Genomic DNA, 9,242 nt, shown 5'->3' with positions numbered 1-9,242 from the left:
CGCCAAAACCTATACATGCCATATAAACCATATTGAACATTTCAAAAATTACCAGAATAAGCTGGATAGTGTGACTTGAGTGTTGATCCGATCTTCCAACCTCTAAAAAATCTATAAAGACATTAAATAACACAAGTAAGCTTAATGAAGCTTAGTAAGTTCGACGGGTTAAACATAAATCTTACCGAACCTACTATAACAAATCAAATAAACAAGATTATTCATGTAATCTCCCTGTCAATCACAACTTCAATCGATGAATACACTTGTTTAAAGTCAATACCAAAAGTAAATAATATGTCTTTCAATTTCCATAAATAAATCATCTTATCAAATCTTTCCTAAATCGAAGAATGACTTACGAATAAGAGTACATCGTTATCAGAAGCCCGTAAGCTGAATAGAAGCTCATGAGAGCTAAATAGAAACTAATAAGAGTTTAACAGAAGCTCGTAAGAGCTAAAAAAAAACTCATAAGAGTTGAACAGAAACTCGTAGGATCTGAATAGAAACTCATAAAAGTTGAACAGAAGCTCATAAGAGCTAAACAGAAAGTAAAACATGACACTCAATGTAACACCCAGAATTTGGGCCTAGAAGTTTTGGGCCTTAACCATGGAAGCGTTGGAAGGCAGCTTATAATATTTTGTTGTGCATGTAAATTTCGTTAATGAAGGCTTGTTTTAGTGGTTAAGTGTGCTGAGAGGTGTTGGAGAAGTCTTGGGTTCAAACCTGGACTCTAGCAAAAATTTTGGTTTAAGGTAAATCAAACCCTAGGTGTAGTAGGTAGGCCTTAAGAATATTGTTGGAGAAATTGTGACACAAAAAGCCTTGTGGCTTAGTGGCAAGTAGCGTGTGGAGCATTTAAGGGGAGGCATGGGTTCGAATCCCATGGCAAGCAAAGAGCATTTATTTTGCTAACAGAGGGCGGCAAGAGTTGGTGTTGAATTTAAACTCTGATGATGGAGGGATCCCACATCGGGAAGCTAACATAAGAGTGGATGCAAAGTTGGCTTTAAATAGAGAGAAACATGAGGAGAGTAAAGGTACCCTTATTGGCTGGTCCCTTTCGCTTTGTGACGATTTCAGTTGGGTTGGGCGCCAGCTAAGAGTGCTCAGAGCGTGGATTAACTCCAGTCTTCAATCAGGTGTGTATTTCTTACTACTCTAGCTATAGAATGGCTACTTGGTCATGAATAATGAAAGGGCCATGTGGGCCTAATGGGCCTACGGGCCCAATTGGATAAGTTGTTTGATTATGTAGTAAATATTGGGTTGGACTATGTGAATCTCATATCTGTAGGCTAGCATTACTGAAATGCCTTGTAAGGTAGAATTACCAAAATACCCTTTGTTTATACAATTACCAAAATACCCCTGGTTTGTAAAATTACCAAAATACCTCTAGTTTGTAAAATTACCAAAATACCTCTAATTTTTGAAATTATTGAAATACCCTCGACCTGTAAAATTACTGAAATACCCTCGACTTGTAAAATTACCAAAGTACCCTCGATTTACAAAATTATCATTTTACCCTCGATTTACAAAATTATCATTTTACCCTTGATTTACAAAATTATCATTTTACCCTCGATTTACGTAATTCTTTGTTTTACCCTCGATTTGAAATTATCTTTTACCCTTAATTTACAAAATTACTATTTTATCCTCAATTTACGAAATTACTGTTTTACCTCGATTTATAAAATTACCATTTTACCCCGTGGTGTTAAATGATTGTTTTGCCCTTATGGGCAAGTGGTGACTTGGATTTGTGTGGTTGTGGTTGATTGTGAATATATATTGGTGATATGAATGACTTGATTGTATTTGTTTGATTCAAATATGGCATGATATTCGATTCTATGTTGTATGCCATGACATGTATATCATTTGCATGGGATACGGGTTATATTGATGGAGGAATTGTTACAGCGGCCTCGGCATTGTAATCTGGTGGCCTCGCCACATATATCTATTCGGTGACTTCACACAATATCTCGCAACCTCATTGCAATCAATTAACCGCCATATATATATATATATATATATATATATATATATATATATATATATATATCTGCTCGGTGGCCTAACCACAATATTCAGATCTGGTGACTTCGTCACAATATCCGCGACCTCATTGCAATTCCCTGTGGTGTGTAGCGGTTGGGTGGGTCGAGTAGTCTCCTCACATGGTGTAAGGTTGGTACGGGGTGTATACTGGTGGATTGGGTTGGGATTGCATTCACATTCTGATTTTGATTCTGTTACCTGATATTGATTCTGATTCTTATTCTATCACCTGATTCGATTACGATTCTAGTTCTGATAATGTTTCTTATTCTGTAATGGGTTAAAGCCCATCCGCATCTGTCATTATAGTGGGCTAAGGCCCAATTGATCTTGAAACTATAAGTAGGGCTGAGGCCAAACTTTTAATTCTTTTATATGACCGATCGTTCCTTTTATATAGTAGGGATTTCACATCGAGTTTTCGTAAACTCACCTGCTTATTAACCTTTCACGTAATTTTCAAATTTTAGACGGATTGGAGCTGCGAGGGCTCGGAGGAAGTCACACACACTGCTTTATTTTATAGTTTTGATTATTACTTTTAAATGTTTTATGTGGGTTGTAGTAAAGCCGTTGTAATTTTCTCGGATTTCAAATTTGAAATTTTACTTATTGTTCTTATAATTGCTAGTATTAAAATACGATTTTCCAAAGCAACTACTGTTGTTCAAAACATCACGTATCCGCAATTGTTTTTAAATCAAGCTTCCGCAACTGCCAAGATTTTTACAAAGTTGTTACAAATGTTATTCAAATTGAGGTTTCTAACAAGGTTTAAAAGGGTATAAGTTTTAATTATTAAGAAGGGTTTTTAATGGAAACATGGTTTTCGAAAAACACTTCAATGTGACATGCTAGATTCGAGCCAAACTTCTAGGCCGGGTTTGGGGTGTTACATTTAGTGATATCAGAGCTTGGGTTGCAATAACTCGGCTGTGGATTGGGTTTTCAAAGGTTGAATTTCAAAAAATTATTTTCAACCATGTGGTCTGTTTGAAGTATTTCTCCTAAAAGTGTGGCACACCGAGTCTTATTGTAAATCCGTAAGTCTTCAAATAATTTTGTCTATTTAGAAATTGAAATCTTGAGATTCTTTAGATATTGGTGCTAATTTAAATTTGGTATTTATTTTATGTGGATGTGATGTTTGGATATAGAAATTGTATATATGTGTGATAAATATGTGTCGGCTTCAGTGAATAAGTGTTGTATGTATGAGATGTTTCAAGTTCTAATTGAAGTGTGATAGTGATAGTAGGATCAGAGTGCGCAGCGGTAGCGTAGTGGGGTAGATGTTACACGACTACCCTGTTAGATGGAAATTTCGGGGATGAAATTTCTTTAAGGGAGGTAGAGTTGTAACACCTGAATTTGGGCCTAGAAGTTTTGGGCCTTAACCATGGAAGCGTTTGAAGGCAGCTTATAATATTTTGTTGTGCATGTAAATTTCGTTAATGAAGGCTTGTTTTAGTGGTTAAGTGTGCTGAGAAGTGTTGGAGAAGTCCTGGGTTCAAACTTGGACTCTAGCAAAAATTTTGGTTTAAGGTGAATCAAACCCTGGGTGTAGTAGGTAGGCCTTAAGAATATTGTTGGAGAAATTGTGACACAAAAATCCTTGTGGCTTAGTGGCAAGTAGCGTGTGGAGCATTTAAGGGGAGGAATGGGTTCGAATCCCATGGCAAGCAAAAAGCATTTATTTTGCTAACAGGAGGCGGCAAGAGTTGGTGTTAAATTTAAACTCTGATGATGGAGGGATCCCACATCGGGAAGCTAACATAAGAGTGGATGCAAAGCTGGCTTTAAATAGAGAGAAACATGAGGAGAGTAAAAGTACCCTTATTGGCTGGTCCCTTTCGCTTTGTGGCGAGCTCGGTTGGGTTAGGCGCCGGCTCAGAGTGCTCGGAGCGTGGATTAACTCCAGTCTTCAATCAGGTGTGTATCTCTTACTACTCTAGCTGTAGAATGGCTACTTCGGGCCGCAATGGGCTGAAAGGGGCCATATGGGCCTAATGGGCCTACGGACCCAATTGGATAAGTTGTTTGATTATGTAGTAAATATTTGGTTGGACTATGTGAATCTCATATCTGTAGGCTAGCATTACTGAAATGCCTTGTAAGGTAGAATTACCAAAATACCCTTTGTTTATACAATTACCAAAATACCCCTGGTTTGTAAAATTACCAAAATACCTCTAGTTTGTAAAATTACCAAAATACCTCTAATTTTTGAAATTATTGAAATACCCTCGACCTGTAAAATTACTGAAATACCCTCGACTTGTAAAATTACCAAAGTACCCTCGATTTACAAAATTATCATTTTACCCTTGATTTACAAAATTATCGTTTTACCCTCGATTTACAGAATTATTGTTTTACCCTCGATTTACAGAATTATCTTTTTACCCTTAATTTACAAAATTACTATTTTATCCTCAATTTACAGAATTACCGTTTTACCATCGATTTATAAAATTACCATTTTACCCCCAGGGTGTTAAATGATTGTTTTGCCCTTATGGGCAAGTGACTGACTTGGACTGTGTGGTTGACGGATTTGATTGTGAATATATATTGGTGATATGAATGACTTGACTGTGACTGTTTGATTCAAATATGGCATGATATTCTGATTCTGTATGTTGTATGCCATGACATGTATATCTGTTGCATGGGATACGGGTTATATTGATGGAGGAATTGTTCTGGCAGCCTCGCTATAATCTGGTGGCCTCGCCACATATATCTGTTCTGGTGACTTCGTCACAATATCCGGCGACCTCATTTTGCTGGTGGTAACCGCCACATATATATATATATATCTGTTCTGGTGGCCTAACCACAATATCTGTATCTGGTGACTTCGTCACAATATCTGGCAGCCTCGCTGCAATTCCTGTGGTGTGTAGCGGTTGGGTGGGTCGAGTAGTCTCCTCACATGGTGTAAGGTTGGTACGGGGGTGTATACGGCTGGATTGGGTTGGGATTGCATTCACATTCTGATTTTGATTCTGTTACCTGATTTTGATTCTGATTCTTATTCTATCACCTGATTCTGATTCTGATTCTAGTTCTGATAATGTTTCTTATTCTGTAATGGGTTAAAGCCCATCCAGTGCTTGTCATTATAGTGGGCTAAGGCCCAATTGATACTGAAACTATAAGTAGGGCTGAGGCCAAACTTTTAATTCTTTTATATGACTGACTGTTCCTTTTATATAGTAGGGGATTTCACACTGAGTTTTCGTAAACTCACCCTGTTTATTCACCTTTCACGTAATTTTCAGCCTTAGACGGATTGGAGCTACGAGGAGCTCGGAGGAAGTCACACACACTGTTTATTTTATAGTTTTGATTATTACTTTTAAATGTTTTATGTGGGTTGTAGTAAAGCCGTTGTAATTTTCTGGATTTCAAATTTGAAATTTTACTTATTGTTCTTATAATTGCTAGTATTAAAATACGATTTTCCAAAGCAACTACTGTTGTTCAAAACATCACGTATCCGCAATTGTTTTTAAATCAAGCTTCCGCAACTGCCAAGATTTTTACAAAGTTGTTACAAATGTTATTCAGCTGAGGTTTCTAACAAGGTTTAAAAAGGGTATAAGTTTTTAATTATTAAGAAGGGTTTTTAATGGAAACATGGTTTTCGAAAAACACTTCAATGTGACATGCCAGATTCGAGCCAAACTTCCGTAGGGTTTGGGGTGTTACATTTAGTGATATCAGAACTTGGGTTGCAATAACTCGGCTGTGGATTGGGTTTTCAAAGGTTGAATTTCAAAAATTATTTTCAACCATGTGGTCTGCTTTGAAGTATTTCTCCTAAAAGTGTGGCACACCGAGTCTTCTGCAGAATCATCCGTAAGTCTTCTAATAATTTTGTCTATTTAGAAATTGAAATCTGTAGATTCTTTAGATATTGGTGCGAATTTAAATTTGGTATTTATTTTATGTGGATGTGATGTTTGGATATAGAAATTGTATATATGTGTGATAAATATGTGTAAACAGTGAATAAGTGTTGTATGTATGAGATGTTTCAAGTTCTAATTGAAGTGTGATAGTGATAGTAGGATCGAGTCTTGCATTGATAGCGTAGTGGGGTAGATGTTACACGACTACCTCATTAGATGGAAATTTCAGGATGAAATTTCTTTAAGGAGGTAGAGTTGTAACACCGAATTTGGGCCTAGAAGTTTTGGGCCTTAACCATGGAAGCGTTTGAAGGCAACTTATAATATTTTGTTGTGCATGTAAATTTCGTTAATGAAGGCTTGTTTTAGTGGTTAAGTGTCTTTGAGAAGTGTTGGAGAAGTCACGGTTCAAACTTGGACTCTAGCAAAAATTTTGGTTTAAGGTGAATCAAACCACAGGTGTAGTAGGTAGGCCTTAAGAATATTGTTGGAGAAATTGTGACACAAAATCCTTGTGGCTTAGTGGCAAGTAGCGTGTGGAGCATTTAAGGGGAGGCATGGGTTGAATCCCATGGCAAGCAAAGAGCATTTATTTTGCTAACAGTGGGCAAGAGTTGGTGTTGAATTTAAACTTTGATGATGGAGGATCCCACATCGGAAGCTAACATAAGAGTGGATGCAAAGTGGCTTTAAATAGAGAGAAACATGAGGAGAGTAAAGGTACCCTTATTGGTGGTCCTTTCGCTTTGTGGCGAGCTCGGTTGGGTTAGGCGCCGGCTAAGAGTGCTCGGGCGTGGATTAACTCCGATCTTCAATCGGTGTGTATCTCTTACTACTCTAGTCAGAATGGCTACTTGGTCGCGATGGGCTGAAAGGGGCCATGTGGGCCTAATGGGCCTACGGACCCAATTGGATAAGTTGTTTGATTATGTAGTAAATATTGGGTTGGACTATGTGAATCTCATATCTGTAGGCTAGCATTACTGAAATGCCTTGTAAGGTAGAATTACCAAAATACCTCTAGTTTGTAAAATTACCAAAATACCTCTAATTTTTGAAATTATTGAAATACCCTCGACCTGTAAAATTATTGAAATACCCTCGACTTGTAAAATTACCAAAGTACCCTCGATTTACAAAATTATCATTTTACCCTTGATTTACAAAATTATCATTTTACCCTCGATTTACAGAATTACTGTTTTACCCTCGATTTACAGAATTATCTTTTTACCCTTAATTTACAAAATTACTATTTTATCCTCAATTTACGTAATTACCGCTTTTACCTCGATTTATAAAATTACCATTTTACCCCAGTGGTGTTAAATGATTGTTTTGCCCTTATGGGCAAGTGACCGACTTAGACTGTGGTTGATTGATTTGATTGTGAATATATATTGGTGATATGAATGACTTGATCGTGATCTGTTTGATTCAAATATGGCATGATATTACGATTACGTATGTTGTATGCCATGACATGTATATCATTGCATGGGATACGGGTTATATTGATGGAGGAATTGTTCAGCAAATCACATCAGAATCTGGTGGCCTCGCCACATATATACGATACAGTGACTTCGTCACAATATCTGCACCTTGCTGCAATCTGGTGGCTCATATATATATATATATATATATATATATATATATATATATATATATATATATCTGCTACGTGGCCTAACCACAATATCTGTATCTGGTGACTTCGTCACAATATCTAGCAGCCTCGCTGCAATTCCTATGGTGTTTTACGGTTGGGTGGGTCGAGTAGTCTCCCCACATGGTGTAAGGTTGGTACGGGGGTGTATACGGCTGGATTGGGTTGGGATTGCATTCACATTCTGATTTTGATTCTGTTACCTGATATTGATTCTGATTCTTATTCTATCACCTGATTCTGATTCTGATTCTAGTTCTGATAATGTTTCTTATTCTGTAATGGGTTAAAGCCCATCTGGTACTGTCTGTTATAGTGGGCTAAGGCCCAATTGATACTGAAACTATAAGTAGGGCTGAGGCCAAACTTTTAATTCTTTTATATGACTGACTGTTCCTTTTATATAGTAGGGGATTTTACACTGAGTTTTTGTAAACTCACCCTGTTTATTAACCTTTCAGGTAATTTTCAGCCTTAGACGGATCGGAGCTGCGAGGGGCTCGGAGGAAGTCACACACACTGTTTATTTTATAGTTTTGATTATTACTTTTAAATGTTTTATGTGGGTTGTAGTAAAGCCGTTGTAATTTTCTGGATTTCAAATTTGAAATTTTACTTATTGTTCTTATAATTGCTAGTATTAAAACACGGTTTTCCAAAGCAACTGCTGTTGTTCAAAACATCACGTATCCGCAATTATTTTTAAATCAAGCTTCCGCAACTGCCAAGATTTTTACAAAGTTGTTACGAATGTTATTCAGCTGAGGTTTCTAACAAGGTTTAAAAAGGGTATAAGTTTTTAATTATTAAGAAGGGTTTTTAATGGAAACATGGTTTTCGAAAAACACTTTAATGTGACATGCCAGATTCGAGCTAAACTTCCAGGCCGGGTTTGGGGTGTTACACTCAATTCCAGTCTTAGTCATTTTTTTTTTGCTTTATTGTCTTGAAAAGCTTGTGCATCACTCATCCCTTGCTTCCACGTATCCGCAATTGTTTTTAAATCAAGCTTCCGCAACTGCCAAGATTTTTACAAAGTTGTTACAAATGTTATTCAGCTGAGGTTTCTAACAAGGTTTAAAAAGGGTATAAGTTTTTAATTATTAAGAAGGGTTTTTAATGGAAACATGGTTTTCGAAAAAGACTTTAATGTGACATGCCAGATTCGAGCCAAACTTCCAGGCCGGGTTTGGGGTGTTACATTTAGTGATATCAGAGCTTGGGTTGCAATAACTCGGCTGTGGATTGGGTTTTCAAAGGTTGAATTTCAAAAAATTATTTTCAACCATGTGGTCTGTTTGAAGTATTTCTCCTAAAAAGTGTGGCACACCGAGTCTTGGCGCCGAATCCGTAAGTCTTCTGAATAATTTTGTCTATTTAGAAATTGAAATCTTGTAGATTCTTTAGATATTGGTCTAATTTAAATTTGGTATTTATTTTATGTGGATGTGATGTTTGGATATAGAAATTGTATATATGTGTGATAAATATGTGTCGCTTTCAAAGAATAAGTGTTGTATGTATGAGATGTTTCAAGTTCTAATTGAAGTGTGATAGTGATAGTAGGATCGAGT

General features: G+C 36.7%; 1 long non-coding RNA gene across 1 annotated transcript; it reads left to right on the top strand.

The window, feature by feature from the left end:
• Positions 1–3,908: 3,908 nt before the first annotated feature.
• LOC128293935 (uncharacterized) lies at positions 3,909–8,314 on the top strand. Its single transcript, XR_008284092.1, has 2 exons — positions 3,909–4,011; positions 8,130–8,314. It is a non-coding gene; the product is annotated as an uncharacterized LOC128293935 (long non-coding RNA).
• Positions 8,315–9,242: the final 928 nt, after the last annotated feature.

The sequence above is a fragment of the Gossypium arboreum genome, chromosome 6 (assembly GCF_025698485.1).
Source record: "Gossypium arboreum isolate Shixiya-1 chromosome 6, ASM2569848v2, whole genome shotgun sequence".
NCBI lineage: Eukaryota > Viridiplantae > Streptophyta > Magnoliopsida > Malvales > Malvaceae > Gossypium > Gossypium arboreum.
The sequence above is the reverse complement of the archived record's forward strand: the minus strand, read 5'-3'. Positions and strand labels throughout refer to the sequence as shown.